The 18,414-nt window shown below is 43.7% G+C and overlaps 1 long non-coding RNA gene across 1 annotated transcript in view; it reads right to left on the bottom strand.

Annotated features, from left to right (window-relative positions):
• The window catches only part of LOC138673992 (uncharacterized), a 34,799-nt gene extending 22,968 nt beyond the window's left edge, over nucleotides 1–11,831 (bottom strand). The window contains exons 1-2 of the long non-coding RNA XR_011320413.1: nucleotides 11,714–11,831; nucleotides 11,293–11,457 (exon numbers count right to left, since the gene is read on the bottom strand). This is a non-coding gene — a long non-coding RNA (uncharacterized lncRNA). The remainder of the gene's footprint in view (nucleotides 1–11,292; nucleotides 11,458–11,713) is intronic.
• Between the last annotated feature and the right edge of the window lie 6,583 nt (nucleotides 11,832–18,414).

The following is an 18,414-nucleotide window of genomic DNA, read 5'->3' as shown; positions in this document are numbered from 1 at the left end:
CGGGACCAGCTGCTTCGAAAGCATCACCAAACCAGGGATTCAAGCTTCAGGAGGCTAATTTGCATATTCCAGGTGCCTTCTGGGAGAAGCGAAGTCTCCCTAAGCTAGAAGATCGTTGGGTACAGCCGGGACCAGCTGCTTCGAAAGCATCACCAAACCAGGGATTCAAGCTTCAGGAGGCTAATTTGCATATTCCAGGTGCCTTCTGGGAGAAGCGAAGTCTCCCTAAGCTAGAAGATCGTTGGGTACAGCCGGGACCAGCTGCTTCGAAAGCATCACCAAACCAGGGATTCAAGCTTCAGGAGGCTAATTTGCATATTCCAGGTGCCTTCTGGGAGAAGCGAAGTCTCCCTAAGCTAGAAGATCGTTGGGTACAGCCGGGACCAGCTGCTTCGAAAGCATCACCAAACCAGGGATTCAAGCTTCAGGAGGCTAATTTGCATATTCCAGGTGCCTTCTGGGAGAAGCGAAGTCTCCCTAAGCTAGAAGATCGTTGGGTACAGCCGGGACCAGCTGCTTCGAAAGCATCACCAAACCAGGGATTCAAGCTTCAGGAGGCTAATTTGCATATTCCAGGTGCCTTCTGGGAGAAGCGAAGTCTCCCTAAGCTAGAAGATCGTTGGGTACAGCCGGGACCAGCTGCTTCGAAAGCATCACCAAACCAGGGATTCAAGCTTCAGGAGGCTAATTTGCATATTCCAGGTGCCTTCTGGGAGAAGCGAAGTCTCGCTAAGCTAGAAGATCGTTGGGTACAGCCGGGACCAGCTGCTTCGAAAGCATCACCAAACCAGGGATTCAAGCTTCAGGAGGCTAATTTGCATATTCCAGGTGCCTTCTGGGAGAAGCGAAGTCTCCCTAAGCTAGAAGATCGTTGGGTACAGCCGGGACCAGCTGCTTCGAAAGCATCACCAAACCAGGGATTCAAGCTTCAGGAGGCTAATTTGCATATTCCAGGTGCCTTCTGGGAGAAGCGAAGTCTCCCTAAGCTAGAAGATCGTTGGGTACAGCCGGGACCAGCTGCTTCGAAAGCATCACCAAACCAGGGATTCAAGCTTCAGGAGGCTAATTTGCATATTCCAGGTGCCTTCTGGGAGAAGCGAAGTCTCCCTAAGCTAGAAGATCGTTGGGTACAGCCGGGACCAGCTGCTTCGAAAGCATCACCAAACCGAATTTTTGCCTGTAGGACATTATTGCAAGAGAGCTTGGCTGAGTAGATTACACAAGAAGGAAAACACACAGCAAGTCAGCAGGATCTAGGAGCAACATGGCAGATGTGACAACCTACATGGTGAGCTGCAGCATGTGCTACATGTTCACAGATCGACCAGAAGAAGAATCCAATTTCACCTGTCAGAAGTGTAGACTAGTGGCCCTTTTAGAAGAAAAGGTGCGGGGTCTGGAAGAAAGAATAGCAACTTTGAAACTCATCAAAGAGAATGAAGACTTTCTAGACAGAACAGAAGCATCTCTACTGGTCACAGAAGGTGCAAAAAGTGTCAGAGAACCTCCAAAAGCAGATGAGTGGAAGCATGTGACCAAAAGAAGCAAGAAGACCATGGAGAAATCACCAACCACACAACTGAAGAACCGATATCAAATCTTTGTAGAGGATGAAGATGGCACACCTAAGAATGAAGCAATACCAGCAAGCAAAAAAGAAAAGGGCACACAGCAACAAGTGACAGCAAAAAGTACAGCCAAGAAGCAACGAAGAGTGGTGGTGGTGGGAGACTCACTACTGAGAGGCACAGAAGCAGCCATCTGCAGACCGGACATAACTGCAAGAGAAGTATGCTGCCTTCCAGGTGCGATGATCAAGGATGTGACCGATAGGATACCAAAGCTCTTCAGCTCCAAGGACGTCCACCCATTTCTTCTGATACATGTTGGCACCAATGACACGGCAAGGAAGGACCTACCGACAATCTGCAAGGACTTTGAAGAGTTGGGGAAGAAAGTAAAGGAACTGGATGCACAGGTAGTTTTTTCTTCTATCCTTCCAGTAGATGGGCATGGCACCAGGAGATGGAACAGGATCCTTGATGCAAACAACTGGCTAAGACGATGGTGCAGACAACAAGGATTCGGATTCCTGGACCACGGTGTGAATTACTTGTACGATGGACTCCTCGCCAGAGACGGACTACACCTCAACAAACCTGGGAAATACACATTCGCCAGAAGACTCGCTACACTCATCAGGAGGGCGTTAAACTAGAAGAAGAGGGGACGGGAAGAAAAACATTAGACTCGAACAAAGACGACCCAGGAAAACATACTCAGAAGGGAGGTAAGAACATTTCTAAAACAATACACAGTGAGGAGATTGGAACAAAACAAAATCCTCTAAACTGCATGCTTGCAAACGCCAGAAGCCTGACAAACAAGATGGAAGAACTAGAAGCAGAAATATCTACAGGTAACTTTGACATAGTGGGAATAACCGAGACATGGTTAGATGAAAGCTATGACTGGGCAGTTAACTTACAGGGTTACAGTCTGTTTAGAAAGGATCGTAAAAATCGGAGAGGAGGAGGGGTTTGTCTCTATGTAAAGTCTTGTCTAAAGTCCACTTTAAGGGAGGATATTAGCGAAGGGAATGAGGATGTCGAGTCCATATGGGTTGAAATTCATGGAGGGAAAAATGGTAACAAAATTCTCATTGGGGTCTGTTACAAACCCCCAAATATAACAGAAACCATGGAAAGTCTACTTCTAAAGCAGATAGATGAAGCTGCAACCCATAATGAGGTCCTGGTTATGGGGGACTTTAACTACCCAGATATTAACTGGGAAACAGAAACCTGTGAAACCCATAAAGGCAACAGGTTTCTGCTAATAACCAAGAAAAATTATCTTTCACAATTGATGCAGAATCCAACCAGAGGAGCAGCACTTTTAGACCTAATACTATCTAATAGACCTGACAGAATAACAAATCTGCAGGTGGTCGGGCATCTAGGAAATAGCGACCACAATATTGTGCAGTTTCACCTGTCTTTCACTAGGGGGACTTGTCAGGGAGTCACAAAAACATTGAACTTTAGGAAGGCAAAGTTTGAACAGCTTAGAGATGCCCTTAATCTGGTAGACTGGGACAATATCCTCAGAAATGAGAATACAGATAATAAATGGGAAATGTTTAAGAACATCCTAAATAGGCAGTGTAAGCGGTTTATACCTTGTGGGAATAAAAGGACTAGAAATAGGAAAAACCCAATGTGGCTAAACAAAGAAGTAAGACAGGCAATTAACAGTAAAAAGAAAGCATTTGCACTACTAAAGCAGGATGGCACCATTGAAGCTCTAAAAAACTATAGGGAGAAAAATACTTTATCTAAAAAACTAATTAAAGCTGCCAAAAAGGAAACAGAGAAGCACATTGCTAAGGAGAGTAAAACTAATCCCAAACTGTTCATCAACTATATCAATAGTAAAAGAATAAAAACTGAAAATGTAGGCCCCTTAAAAAATAGTGAGGAAAGAATGGTTGTAGATGACGAGGAAAAAGCTAACATATTAAACACCTTCTTCTCCACGGTATTCACGGTGGAAAATGAAATGCTAGGTGAAATCCCAAGAAACAATGAAAACCCTATATTAAGGGTATCCAATCTAACCCAAGAAGAGGTGCGAAACCGGCTAAATAAGATTAAAATAGATAAATCTCCGGGTCCGGATGGCATACACCCACGAGTACTAAGAGAACTAAGTAATGTAATAGATAAACCATTATTTCTTATTTTTAGTGACTCTATAGCGACAGGGTCTGTTCCGCAGGACTGGCGCATAGCAAATGTGGTGCCAATATTCAAAAAGGGCTCTAAAAGTGAACCTGGAAATTATAGGCCAGTAAGTCTAACCTCTATTGTTGGTAAAATATTTGAAGGGTTTCTGAGGGATGTTATTCTGGATTATCTCAATGAGAATAACTGTTTAACTCCATATCAGCATGGGTTTATGAGAAATCGCTCCTGTCAAACCAATCTAATCAGTTTTTATGAAGAGGTAAGCTATAGGCTGGACCACGGTGAGTCATTGGACGTGGTATATCTCGATTTTTCCAAAGCGTTTGATACCGTGCCGCACAAGAGGTTGGTACACAAAATGAGAATGCTTGGTCTGGGGGAAAATGTGTGTAAATGGGTTAGTAACTGGCTTAGTGATAGAAAGCAGAGGGTGGTTATAAATGGTATAGTCTCTAACTGGGTCGCTGTGACCAGTGGGGTACCGCAGGGGTCAGTATTGGGACCTGTTCTCTTCAACATATTCATTAATGATCTGGTAGAAGGTTTACACAGTAAAATATCGATATTTGCAGATGATACAAAACTATGTAAAGCAGTTAATACAAGAGAAGATAGTATTCTGCTACAGATGGATCTGGATAAGTTGGAAACTTGGGCTGAAAGGTGGCAGATGAGGTTTAACAATGATAAATGTAAGGTTATACACATGGGAAGAGGGAATCAATATCACCATTACACACTGAACGGGAAACCACTGGGTAAATCTGACAGGGAGAAGGACTTGGGGATCCTAGTTAATGATAAACTTACCTGGAGCAGCCAGTGCCAGGCAGCAGCTGCCAAGGCAAACAGGATCATGGGGTGCATTAAAAGAGGTCTGGATACACATGATGAGAGCATTATACTGCCTCTGTACAAATCCCTAGTTAGACCGCACATGGAGTACTGTGTCCAGTTTTGGGCACCGGTGCTCAGGAAGGATATAATGGAACTAGAGAGAGTACAAAGGAGGGCAACAAAACTAATAAAGGGGATGGGAGAACTACAATACCCAGATAGATTAGCGAAATTAGGATTATTTAGTCTAGAAAAAAGACGACTGAGGGGCGATCTAATAACCATGTATAAGTATATAAGGGGACAATACAAATATCTCGCTGAGGATCTGTTTATACCAAGGAAGGTGACGGGCACAAGGGGGCATTCTTTGCGTCTGGAGGAGAGAAGGTTTTTCCACCAACATAGAAGAGGATTCTTTACTGTTAGGGCAGTGAGAATCTGGAATTGCTTGCCTGAGGAGGTGGTGATGGCGAACTCAGTCGAGGGGTTCAAGAGAGGCCTGGATGTCTTCCTGGAGCAGAACAATATTGTATCATACAATTATTAGGTTCTGTAGAAGGACGTAGATCTGGGGATTTATTATGATGGAATATAGGCTGAACTGGATGGACAAATGTCTTTTTTCGGCCTTACTAACTATGTTACTATGTTACTATGTTACTTCTCTCTACCTGTACTACATGTACTGTGCTGCTCTTCACCTGTATTACATGTACGGCACTGCTCTCTACCTGTACTATATGTACTATGCTGCTCTTCATCTGTATTACATGTACGGTACTGCTCTTTACCTGCAATACATGTATTGTGCTACTCTCTACCTGTACTACATGTACTGTGCTACTCCCCACCTGTATTACATGTGCAGTACTGCTCTCTACCTGTACTATATGTACTGTACTGCTCTCCACCTGTATTACATGTACAGTACTGCTCTCTACCTGCACTACATGTACTGTGCTACTCCCCACCTGTATTACATGTACAGTACTGCTCTCTACCTGTACTATATGTACTGTACTGCTCCCCACCTGTATTACATGTACAGTACTGCTCTCTACCTGCACTACATGTACTGTGCTACTCCCCACCTGTATTACATGTACAGTACTGCTCTCTACCTGTACTACATGTACTGTGCTACTCCCCACCTATATTACATGTACAGTACTGCTCTCTACCTGTACTGTGCTGCTCTCCACCTGTATTACATGTACAGTACTGCAATTTACCTGTACTATATGTACTATGCTGCTCTCCACCTGTATTACATGTACAGTACTGCTCTCTACCTGTACTACATGTACTGTGCTACTCCCCACCTGTATTACATGTACAGTACTGCTCTCTACCTGTACTATATGTACTATGCTGCTCTTCATCTGTATTACATGTACGGTACTGCTCTTTACCTGCAATACATGTATTGTGCTTCTATCTACCTGTACTACATGTACTGTGCTACTCCCCACCTGTATTACATGTGCAGTACTGCTCTCTACCTGTACTATATGTACTGTACTGCTCTCCACCTGTATTACATGTACAGTACTGCTCTCTACCTGCACTATATGTACTGTACTGCTCTCCACCTGTATTACATGTACAGTACTGCTCTCTACCTGTACTATATGTACTATGCTGCTCTTCACCTGCATTACATGTACGGCACTGCTCTTCACCTGCATTACATGTACGGTACTGCTCTTTACCTGCATTACATGTACGGTACTGCTCTTTACCTGCATTACATGTACGGTACTGCTCTTTACCTGCATTACATGTACGGTACTGCTCTTTACCTGCATTACATGTACGGTACTGCTCTTTACCTGCATTACATGTACAGTACTGCTCTCTACCTGTACTATATGTACTATGCTGCTCTCCACCTGTATTACATGTACAGTACTGCTCTCTACCTGTACTATATGTACTATGCTGCTCTTCACCTGCATTACATGTACGGCACTGCTCTCTACCTGTACTACATGTACTGTGCTACTCCCCACCTGTATTACATGTGCAGTACTGCTCTCTACCTGTACTATATGTACTGTACTGCTCTCCACCTGTATTACATGTACAGTACTGCTCTCTACCTGCACTACATGTACTGTGCTACTCCCCACCTGTATTACATGTACAGTACTGCTCTCTACCTGCACTACATGTACTGTGCTACTCCCCACCTGTATTACATGTACAGTACTGCTCTCTACCTGTACTATATGTACTGTACTGCTCCCCACCTGTATTACATGTACAGTACTGCTCTCTACCTGTACTGTGCTGCTCTCCACCTGTATTACATGTACAGTACTGCTCTCTACCTGTACTACATGTACTGTGCTACTCCCCACCTATATTACATGTACAGTACTGCTCTCTACCTGTACTGTGCTGCTCTCCACCTGTATTACATGTACAGTACTGCAATTTACCTGTACTATATGTACTATGCTGCTCTCCACCTGTATTACATGTACAGTACTGCTCTCTACCTGTACTGCATGTACTGTGCTACTCCCCACCTGTATTACATGTACAGTACTGCTCTCTACCTGTACTATATGTACTATGCTGCTCTTCATCTGTATTACATGTACGGTACTGCTCTTTACCTGCAATACATGTATTGTGCTTCTATCTACCTGTACTACATGTACTGTGCTACTCCCCACCTGTATTACATGTGCAGTACTGCTCTCTACCTGCACTATATGTACTGTACTGCTCTCCACCTGTATTACATGTACAGTACTGCTCTCTACCTGTACTACATGTACTGTGCTACTCCCCACCTGTATTACATGTACAGTACTGCTCTCTACCTGTACTATATGTACTATGCTGCTCTTCATCTGTATTACATGTACGGTACTGCTCTTTACCTGCAATACATGTATTGTGCTTCTATCTACCTGTACTACATGTACTGTGCTACTCCCCACCTGTATTACATGTGCAGTACTGCTCTCTACCTGCACTATATGTACTGTACTGCTCTTCACCTGCATTTCATGTACGGTACTGCTCTTTACCTGCATTACATGTACGGTACTGCTCTTTACCTGCATTACATGTACGGTACTGCTCTTTACCTGCATTACATGTACGGTACTGCTCTTTACCTGCATTACATGTACAGTACTGCTCTCTACCTGTACTATATGTACTATGCTGCTCTCCACCTGTATTACATGTACAGTACTGCTCTCTACCTGTACTATATGTACTATGCTGCTCTTCACCTGCATTACATGTACGGTACTGCTCTTTACCTGCATTACATGTACGGTACTGCTCTTCACCTGCATTACATGTACGGTACTGCTCTTTACCTGTATTACATGTACAGTACTGCTCTCTACCTGTACTATATGTACTATGCTGCTCTTCATCTGTATTACATGTACGGTACTGCTCTTTACCTGCAATACATGTATTGTGCTTCTATCTACCTGTACTATATGTACTGTGCTACTCCCCACCTGTATTACATGTGCAGTACTGCTCTCTACCTGCACTATATGTACTGTACTGCTCTCCACCTGTATTACATGTACAGTACTGCTCTCTACCTGTACTACATGTACTGTGCTACTCCCCACCTGTATTACATGTACAGTACTGCTCTCTACCTGTACTATATGTACTATGCTGCTCTTCATCTGTATTACATGTACGGTACTGCTCTTTACCTGCAATACATGTATTGTGCTTCTATCTACCTGTACTACATGTACTGTGCTACTCCCCACCTGTATTACATGTGCAGTACTGCTCTCTACCTGCACTATATGTACTGTACTGCTCTCCACCTGTATTACATGTACAGTACTGCTCTCTACCTGTACTACATGTACTGTGCTACTCCCCACCTGTATTACATGTACAGTACTGCTCTCTACCTGTACTATATGTACTATGCTGCTCTTCATCTGTATTACATGTACGGTACTGCTCTTTACCTGCAATACATGTATTGTGCTTCTATCTACCTGTACTACATGTACTGTGCTACTCCCCACCTGTATTACATGTGCAGTACTGCTCTCTACCTGCACTATATGTACTGTACTGCTCTTCACCTGCATTTCATGTACGGTACTGCTCTTTACCTGCATTACATGTACGGTACTGCTCTTCACCTGCATTACATGTACGGTACTGCTCTTTACCTGCATTACATGTACGGTACTGCTCTTTACCTGCATTACATGTACAGTACTGCTCTCTACCTGTACTATATGTACTATGCTGCTCTCCACCTGTATTACATGTACAGTACTGCTCTCTACCTGTACTATATGTACTATGCTGCTCTTCACCTGCATTACATGTACGGCACTGCTCTCTACCTGTACTACATGTACTGTGCTACTCCCCACCTGTATTACATGTGCAGTACTGCTCTCTACCTGTACTATATGTACTGTACTGCTCTCCACCTGTATTACATGTACAGTACTGCTCTCTACCTGCACTACATGTACTGTGCTGCTCTTCACCTGTATTACATGTACAGTACTGCTCTCTACCTGTACTATATGTACTGTGCTACTCCCCACCTGTATTACATGTACAGTACTGCTCCCTACCTGTACTACATGTACTGTGCTACTCCCCACCTGTATTACATGTACAGTACTGCTCTCTACCTGTACTATATGTACTGTGCTACTCCCCACCTGTATTACATGTACAGTACTGCTCTCTACCTGTACTATATGTACTGTACTGCTCCCCACCTGTATTACATGTACAGTACTGCTCTCTACCTGCACTACATGTACTGTGCTACTCCCCACCTGTATTACATGTGCAGTACTGCTCTCTACCTGTACTATATGTACTGTACTGCTCCCCACCTGTATTACATGTACAGTACTGCTCTCTACCTGCACTACATGTACTGTGCTACTCCCCACCTGTATTACATGTACAGTACTGCTCTCTACCTGTACTACATGCACTGTGCTACTCCCCACCTGTATTACATGTACAGTACTGCTCTCTACCTGTACTACATGTACTGTGCTACTCCCCACCTATATTACATGTACAGTACTGCTCTCTACCTGTACTGTGCTGCTCTCCACCTGTATTACATGTACAGTACTGCTCTTTACCTGTACTATATGTACTATGCTGCTCTCCACCTGTATTACATGTACAGTACTGCTCTCTACCTGTACTACATGTACTGTGCTACTCCCCACCTGTATTACATGTACAGTACTGCTCTCTACCTGTACTATATGTACTATGCTGCTCTTCATCTGTATTACATGTACGGTACTGCTCTTAACCTGCAATACATGTATTGTGCTTCTATCTACCTGTACTACATGTACTGTGCTACTCCCCACCTGTATTACATGTGCAGTACTGCTCTCTACCTGCACTATATGTACTGTACTGCTCTCCACCTGTATTACATGTACAGTACTGCTCTCTACCTGTACTATATGTACTATGCTGCTCTTCACCTGCATTACATGTACGGCACTGCTCTTCACCTGCATTACATGTACGGTACTGCTCTTTACCTGCATTACATGTACGGTACTGCTCTTTACCTGCATTACATGTACGGTACTGCTCTTTACCTGCATTACATGTACGGTACTGCTCTTTACCTGCATTACATGTACGGTACTGCTCTTTACCTGCATTACATGTACAGTACTGCTCTCTACCTGTACTATATGTACTATGCTGCTCTCCACCTGTATTACATGTACAGTACTGCTCTCTACCTGTACTATATGTACTATGCTGCTCTTCACCTGCATTACATGTACGGTACTGCTCTTTACCTGCATTACATGTACGGTACTGCTCTTTACCTGCATTACATGTACGGTACTGCTCTTTACCTGCATTACATGTACGGTACTGCTCTTTACCTGCATTACATGTACAGTACTGCTCTCTACCTGTACTATATGTACTATGCTGCTCTCCACCTGTATTACATGTACAGTACTGCTCTCTACCTGTACTATATGTACTATGCTGCTCTTCACCTGCATTACATGTACGGCACTGCTCTTTACCTGCAATACATGTATTGTGCATCTCTCTACCTGCACTACATGTACTGTGGCGCTCCTCACCTTTACATATACAGTACTGCTCTCTACCTGCGCTACATGTACTGTACTGCTCTACACCAAATTTTGATTATGTGAACCCTCACCCATGATGTGCTGAGCAGAAGGCTCATGGATGGTGCATACTACTGCTTCCCAGATGTTGGACCTTGAGGACCAGCAAGTTGAGCAGTAACTCTGACGTGGATAACACTTACTGTAAAGGGGATCTGTCACGTTGGGTGACACGATTTACCTGCAGTAATGAGTTTAATCTGCAGGTAAAATGCTGCCTGGCCGCCTTAATGCATGGCTCACTTTCAGTCATGAGGGCATAGTTATAAGTACGGCTCTTCTTACTGTGAGTAGCGGCTGTCATCTCTCACTGGCACGGTGATTGACAGCTTACTCTGCACCTAAAAGCTACAGGACAAGCTGTCAAAGTGTCAGGGATTTTGTGGCCATTGTAACTGCTTCTTACATGCCCCTATGACGGACAGCAAGTAACTACAGGAAGAATAAATGCATTTCCTCCCATTAGCCGTGCATTAGGGTTTTAACGATATCTATCTTAACCCTATATTTGCAGGCACATACTGTACCTTATTGACAGGTTCCTATAAGGACCGTAGAGCAGCATGGGAGTTGTAGTATTCTAGCATAATGTGGCTTTTCATAGGCACATACGGGAAGATGCTTCATTTACTCAGAACTAGGGTAGACAGCCTGGTAAGAAATCCCAGCAGTTAGAATCAAGGTTCCTTGACCTTATAAAAAGAAATAAAAACTATTTATTAACATTCATTGCCCTAGGACGAAGAATAGGGAAAAAGTTGAATTTAGGAAAAAATATGTTTCTGTAATTTCGAGATGCTATGGAAATTAGTAATAAAAGCAGCAGATTTGAAGATAACTCTGGGGAGCATAAAAATGTAAAAGCCTAATCTATGGAACATTTACATTGGCGCAGAGACTAGAGGGATCGTTTACCACGTAGTGAGTGGACTGGGGAAATGCTATTACCTCAGCATTTCTGTGACCTCGTATGTCTTCTGCTTGTGTCATGGTGTAACCCGTGTCCTAAGTGATCTGCGCTTCTTCCCGATATTTGTTTCCACAGCTGCTGGCCCCAATCCGTATGACATTCTGAAAGACGACTTTCAGCGAGCGCTGTTTGCCGTATATGTTTACGTAGTGAGTGACATACCTGAAATACAGGCAGGGAACAGTCACCTCAGAACAACGGAATGACCTGAATGGACCTAGTGAGGCGGCAGACCTTACATCAACCCAGCCGGAGCCGAGATAATGTATGCCAGTCCACTACCTGCAATACACAGCGTGGAGAGCTAGGACAAACGGAGACATTACAAGAACGGCATTTATACCAGTATCTATTATCTCCTTATCAAGCCTACTAGGGTATACTCTCTGTGTAATGAGGCTCTGACACAGAGAAACATGTATATTAGGGGCAAATGCTCTGACAAAAGAGAAATATTTACTGCTGCTATATGCGCTCACTCACACTCCTATCTGTCCGATAAAACATCAGATCGCACTCGGAACAATGTTATTCTATGGGGCCGTGCACATGTCAGATTTTTTCCTTGGACTAAGTCGATCCGAGGAACAAATCACAGCATGTCCAACATATTCGGAATGCACTCGGCCATGATAGTCAATGAATCTGTGGAAATCATCAGACTGCTCTCGGATGACTTCTGAGTGCAGTTCGATTTCCGCAGACTGACAGAATGGAAATGATGGGAGACATTTTCTTCTCCATCTTCTACTCACAGCGTGCTACGGTCCTCTCATCTGAGATCACACTATGATGAGATTCTGATCAATCTCTGATCAGTGTTTGATCTGAGTGTTATTTGCATAATCAGACCAATTCTCTTGGTTGTATCTTCGTCTGACCCTAGACTAAGGGAAATGCATACTAGAGGTATATTTTGTAACAGAAAAGGGGAATATGTACTCTGACTAAAAAGGGAATGTTTTCAAAGGGTACAACATTATTATTATTATTATAATACAGCATGATTCTATGCCTATGGCGGCCTCCACTGCTGTAAAGTTAAGGACATCAAGGTCCTGCAGGCAGAACAATTACTGGGGCCGGTCAGTGGACTGATTACAGAATTAGTTTAGTGGCCAACTAGTGTCCCCATGTTAACGCATGCCTGTGCCAGTTATTGCATTGATGATATTATTTTGATGCACCCAGGGCTGGCATTAGGGTCAGGCATTTTAGGCATTTGCCTAGGACCCCTATTCCTGCAGGGGCCCCTAGCCAGTGGCATGCCTTTAATAGGGGCACACCACGCTGTCGCTATAGGGCCCGTGAACCAGCGCCACCCACTACCCCAACAGCATGCATTCAACTGTATTGGCATCATAGATGCCAATACAGTTTAATGCAATGATGGAGGAGAGAGCATCAGGTGATGCTGGCTCAACCATCATAGTCCATTTACATCTGATGCAGCGGGAGCGATGACATCACTTCATCCCTCGCCACACTGTGCTGGGCAGTGGAGCTGCTGAGGAGACGTGCTGCAGAGATCGGAGCATTGGGAGAATGGGTAGAGATGAGTATTGTATTTTTCTTTTAAATCAGTGAGTACATAGTGGCCATAATACTGCAGGACTATGGGGACTGCATTATACTATTTGTACTCTATGGGGCTGCATTATGCTATATGGGGCTGGATTATACTCTGTGGGGCTGCATTATACTATTTGTACTCTATGGGGCTGCATTATGCTAGATGGGGCTGGATTATACTCTGTGGGGCTGCATTATACTCTATCGAGGACTATGTGATGTACATTACACTTTATGTTGAATATGAGGACTGCATTATACTCTATCAAGGACTATGGAGTGAATTATACTATATGTACTATATGGGGACTGCATTATAGTGTATGGATGACAATGGGAGTGCATTATACTATATTGTGGACTATGAGGAGTGCATTATACTGTATAGAGGACTATAGGGAGTGCATTATACTATACGAAATACCATGGGGTACATTATACTATGGGGAGTGTATTTTACTATATTGAGTACTATTGGGGTGCTTTATACAATATGGGGGAGTATGGGATGCATTATACTATATTGATAACTGGGGGTCAAAGCATTTCGGTGCGAAACGCGCGTCGGGTGTGGTGGGCCCCCAGGAGTGCTTCATTTGGTAACTATACCATCATTATTTGTATTGTTCTGAACGTTTACACTGTTATTACCTTTACCTATTTTTCTATTACTTGCATGTTTGCACATGGTCATTTGCACAAGGGTTACATGTATTGTCATACCTTAAGTTATATTGTGATTCTACTATTTATGGAGCTCTGACCTGGGTTGCCCACCTTATTCCTGTGTTTTAGGTGTGTACCCATTAGCATCCATTACTTTTTTGTTTATAATAAAGTTTAATCATATTTTATTGACCTTGTGTGAAGGTAGTTCTTTGGTGTGTTGTTTATTTTCTTCATGGTCATATGTGGTGGATATCATTAGGTGTTGTTGAAGGCGAGAAGTCTCTGAACTGATCCCAGAGAAAGGTGAAGCAATGTCTTTTAATGGCAGCGACATATCCTGGCCTTTCCATATGTAGTTTTGTGGCCCTGGAACAAGGAACTGCTTGAGTGGTTATATGTGGCACCGAGATTGGTGAACGAAATCCAGGAGCGGAGGCCGTGGTACTTGCTTCAGGGTGCACCGTCGGGAGGGTACTGTGTCGCACGCCGGCAGCAGCCAGCGGTATAGACCTGTTTTTACTAGTAACGTCGGAGACAGTAGGAGTAATGGTCTCTGGAGGTACACAGCCTATATGCGTGGGGGATGAGAGTGCAACGTGGTCCTGCTCGTTGGTGTCGGTCTGCAGAGAGGGAGTCAACCTTCAGCTGTCTTCCCGCCAAAGACCCTGTCCTGGCCCGCCCCTTCCCTTTTATCTCAGACCTGCCCCCTACAGTCAGGTGCAAAGGTCTCTTCCATTCAGAAAGTGCTTCCCCCGGCAACAATGGTGGCAGCCCTGACAGTTCCGACCCTGACACGAGAGAGATATGACTAGCCCGGTATATCTCCCTACAGATTCATAAGTTTGAAGTTACACAGAGTGACTGCAGACTTATTAATGTTGATCAGACAAGCTGGCACCCGTAATTTTCAGTTGATTGAAGGGGGCAGAAAATTGTGTAACAAGCAAGGCATACAGTAAATCTCTGTAGTTCAGCACCATTCAAGTGAAATTCACAGCTACTGCAGAATGTACAGAGCTGTACCAGGCAAACAATGAAGGCACGTGGACTAAGGGTACCGTCACACTATACGATTTACCAACGATCACGACCAGCGATACGACCTGGCCGTGATCGTTGGTAAATCGTAGTGTGGTCGCTGGGGAGCTGTCACACAGACAGCTCTCCAGCGACCAATGATGCCGAGGTCCCCGGCTAACCAGGGTAAACATCGGGTTACTAAGCGCAGAACCGCGCTTAGTAACTCGATGTTTACCCTGGTTACCAGCGTAAAAAAAAAAAAACAGTACATACTTACATTCCGGTGTCTGTCCCTTGCCGTCTGCTTCCCGCACTCACTGACTGCCGGCCGTAAAGTGAAAGCACAGCACAGCGGTGACGTCACCGCTGTGCTCTGCTTTCACTTTACGGCCGGCCGTCAGTGAGTGCAGGAAGCAGACGGCAAGGGACCTGACGGACACCGGAATGTAAGTATGTACTGTTTTTTTTTTTACATTTACGCTGGTAACCAGGGTAAACATCGGGTTACTAAGCGCGTCCCTGCGCTTAGTAACCCGATGTTTACTCTGGTGACAAGCGAGATCGGTGTCACACACACCGATCCAGCGATGACAGCGGGAGATCCAGCGACGAAAGAATGTTCCAAACGATCTGCTACGACGTACGATTCTCAGCAGGATCCCTGATCGCTGCTGCGTGTCAGACACAGCGATATTGTATAGATATCGCTGGAACGTCACGAATCGTACCGTCGTAGCGATCAAAGGAGGAGGCTTCTAATATTGTTTCTCAAATTACCACATCTGGGACTTTCTTGCATACTCTCTCGGAGGAGTTACGGACCAGGGATTTTGAAAAGGACTTAAAACGCTTTACAGCTTTAGATCTGCACAGTATCACCTTGGCAGAATATCATCGGGTCCAACGTATACCCTGGGGTCTCAGAGTTCCTCTGAGACCCACCTTGTTCCAGGACAATTCTGATTATTGTGGCAAATTTGAAGCGATTTTGAATAAGTGTTCCATGGACTTAATAGTCTTGACTATTGATTTCTTACAGAAAGAGATTACAGAATTGAATTTAAAAATTACGTCGACGGAGCAACAACTCAGGAGTACATCATCACCGGAGGATTTCAAGTCATTGAAAGACAAAGTGGACAAGACTGTAGCTGACTTAAGAGAAAATTTGCAAATTCGGAAACGGAATAAATTCTTACGTGACACCGAAGATTACAGGAGTAACCAAGTTTATAAATGGCAATCTTCCACCTATTCCAGATATCGGAGACCAACAAGACGGGACTACAGCCCACTCTCTACCAGCTCGGAGAGCGATTTCGGCACTTCACGCTCAACTTTTTCAGAGCAACGTCCAGGACGTACTTACAGAGGAAAACGAGGAGGGGGCAACGGACACGGTCCAGAACAACGCCGAATGGCAACCAGGTCACAGGTATCATTGACAATATTGTCTACAACATCTCGTCAACGTGTCTTTCCCCCTCTGAAATGACTGTGTTACAGAAAGGACTGAGTTTTTGTCCAGTCCCTCGTTTCAATTCTTTTCAATTAGATCAGGAATTACACCGTTTCTTCAGAAATGTCTGGCTTAAAGCCCATTTTTCTAAGATCTTGGCAGCTCCTTCTACTTTATCTGATCATGACAGTTCGGAATTTACTTTACACGCCCTAAATTTACGGTTACGCAGTTCATTTCAACCTCCACATATCTACCATCCAGTAGAAACATATATAGACTTTGTTAAAAATGATGTAAAGAAGGTGTTGGAATCCATTGAGAAGGGTGATTATCATGTTAAACACAACCTCACTATAGAAGAAACTAAGGCCTTGTCATCTCTTAAAGAAAATAAACACATTATAATAAAACCGGCTGATAAGGGGGGTTCAATAGTGGTACTGGCTAGGGATTATTACATGAATGAAATTAAGACACAACTTAGTGATTCGGACACATACGAGCCCATAAGTCATAATCCTACTTTTGAAATAGGTAAGGAGATTAAGGACCTAGTTACTTACTATACCACTATGGGTACTATTGATACTAAATTGGGGGAGTTTCTTATTAAACAACATCCGGTCACTCCGGTTTTCTACACTCTCCCCAAAATTCATAAGCATCCATCCAAGCCCCCAGGACGTCCTATCGTTGCCTCTACTGAATCTCTATTATCCCTTCTAGCCATCACACTTGACAAAATTCTATCACCTCTAGTACCGAAAATCAAATCTTATCTTAGAGACACTACAGACTTTTTGGCATCCCTCAAAAATATAGAAAAATTGCCTCCCCAATGTCTCTTAGTTGCCATGGATGTCAATAGTCTATACACTAGTATTCGCCATTCCGACGGAATTGAGTCCTTTATGTCTTTTTTGTCTTGTCATACTGACTTTTCTGAACAGCAGTTGAAGTTTTGTAAAGATTCTCTGACTATGGTATTAACCCGTAACTACTTCATTTTTGAAGACCGATTTTTTATTCAAAAGAGGGGGACTGCCATGGGGTCCAACATGGCACCCCCCTATGCCAACATTTTCATGGATCAATTCGAGACATCCTTTGTCTATACACATTCCAATTTTAGGTCCCACGCGGCCTATTTGCGTCGATACATAGACAATATTTTTTTGATTTGGACCGGTGACGTGGATACACTTTTGGATTTTCACACGGATCTCAATTCGAGTTTACCAGGTTTAACCTTTTCATTAGCATACGACTTTACTACCATGAATTTCTTGGATACCACAGTCACTATCAATATGAGTAGACACATTGAGACGGATTTATTTGTAAAATCTACTGACAAAAATAGTCTTTTAAAATATGATAGCTGTCATCCTCGTCACATCAAAAGAGCCCTCCCTAAGTCCCAACATGATAGGGTCGATAGGATTGTGTCTAATCCTGAAACCTGTCACCTTAGACACTTAGAAATGAGTGCTAAATTTCGAAGTAGAGGTTATCCCGATCATGTTCTCTTCCCCAAAAAGGACACATTGAGAACAGGTTCGCCATTACCAGTACCCAGATTATCATTTGTTAGTACGTTTCATCCCTTTAATGCTCTCATTAATAAGTGCATTCTCCAACATTGGGACATCCTCAAAAATGCGTATCCACAGGTGAAAGAATTTAACACACAACCCATTATTTGCAGTAAACGTTGCTCTAACATTAGAGATTACCTTATCAGGGCGGATGTGGGGCCCAGTATTAAGGGACCTATACAGAGAGTTATATCCTCACCACGTAATGGCACTTTTCCATGTTTAGGGTGCCACCAATGCTCCAACATAACGAAGGGCGATTCCTTCTCACATCCTCGCTCTGGTAGACGGTTTCCCATCAGAGGACATTTCACTTGTAACTCATCATTTGTGGTGTATTTAATCAAGTGTCCTTGCG

The sequence above is a fragment of the Ranitomeya imitator genome, chromosome 4 (genome assembly GCF_032444005.1).
Source record: "Ranitomeya imitator isolate aRanImi1 chromosome 4, aRanImi1.pri, whole genome shotgun sequence".
In the NCBI taxonomy this organism is placed as follows: domain Eukaryota; kingdom Metazoa; phylum Chordata; class Amphibia; order Anura; family Dendrobatidae; genus Ranitomeya; species Ranitomeya imitator.
Note: the sequence above shows the minus strand (reverse complement) of the source record. Positions and strands in the feature narration are given on the sequence as shown.